The following is a 1,199-nucleotide window of genomic DNA, read 5'->3' on the forward strand; positions in this document are numbered from 1 at the left end:
GAGCCCAAGAGTTTGAGGTTGCTCTGAGCTATGACACCATGATACTCTATCCAGAGTGACAGAAAGAAACTCTGTCTCAAATAAACAAATAAAAATAGATATGAGCAGTGCCTGTGGCTCAGTGAGTAGGGTGCCAGCCCCATATACTAAGGGTGGCTGGTTCAAACACTGCCCTGGCCAAACTGCAACAAAAAATAGCCCAGTGTTGTGGTAGGCACCTGTAGTCCCAGCTACTCAGGAGGCTGAGGCAAGAAAATTGCCTAAGCCCAAGTGCTGGGACACCACGGTACTCTACCGAGGGCAATGGAATGAGTCTCTAAAGAAAAAAAGAATAAAAATAGATAAATTAGGCCAGGTACGGTGGCTCACACCTATAATCCTAGCACTATAGGATGCTGAGATAGGAAGATTGCTTGAGCCCTGGAGTGAGTTCATTGTCCAGAGTTTGCAGTTCAGGAGAAATCTCTACTCTGAATCAACCAGCACCAAGGCTGGAAGGAAGGGAGCAGAGGCAGGGCCAAGAGACTGTTGTCAGACACCTACCTCTGAGATAAAATAAGCCGTGGGGTTGGTCTGGAGGCAGTGTGAAGGACAAGGGTCTGTTAGGGGGGCCCTTGAGCCCTAGCTAGGTGAATAGCCCTGGAGGTGACCACGTGAAGTCAAAGCTATACCTGGGAACCTCAAGCCCATACTCAATTTAGACTCTACTCCTTTACAGCCACACCATTATACACGTACAGCTCTTCTCCACAGTGCTCCAATACCTTGACTTTTCTGGGGGGGAGCACAAATACAGTTCCCCACTGCCACAAATTATGCAATCAAGTTTCCCACATTTGGGGAAAGCACAGCGGTCAGCATATCTGAAGTGCAATGGAAAAACTACCAAACCTGCCCTGGGAAAACTACCTTCATGGTATCTCCCCTGCCAGGTAAAATACTTTGGCTTTTTTGTTTTTTGAGACAGAGTCTCACTAGGTCGCCCTGGGTAGAGTACTGTGGCGTCACAGCTCACAGCAACCTCAAACTCTTGAGCTTAAAAGATTCTCTTGCTTCAGCCTCCCAAGTAAGTAGCTGGGACTATAGGCCACCACCACAATGCCCAGCTATTTTTTGTTGTTGTTGCAGTTGTCATTGTTGTTTGGTGGGCCCAGGCTGGGTTCAAACCCTCCAACCTCAGTGTATGTGACCACCACCCT

At 48.1% G+C, this 1,199-nt stretch overlaps 1 non-coding gene across 1 annotated transcript; it reads right to left on the minus strand.

The window, feature by feature from the left end:
* Window positions 1-775: 775 nt before the first annotated feature.
* LOC111727261 lies at window positions 776-940 on the minus strand. Its single transcript, XR_002774854.1, has one exon. It is a non-coding gene; the product is annotated as a U1 spliceosomal RNA (small nuclear RNA).
* Between the last annotated feature and the right edge of the window lie 259 nt (window positions 941-1,199).

This window comes from Otolemur garnettii, unplaced genomic scaffold, assembly GCF_000181295.1.
Source record: "Otolemur garnettii isolate 467f Iridium unplaced genomic scaffold, OtoGar3 scaffold00003, whole genome shotgun sequence".
Lineage (NCBI taxonomy): Eukaryota > Metazoa > Chordata > Mammalia > Primates > Galagidae > Otolemur > Otolemur garnettii.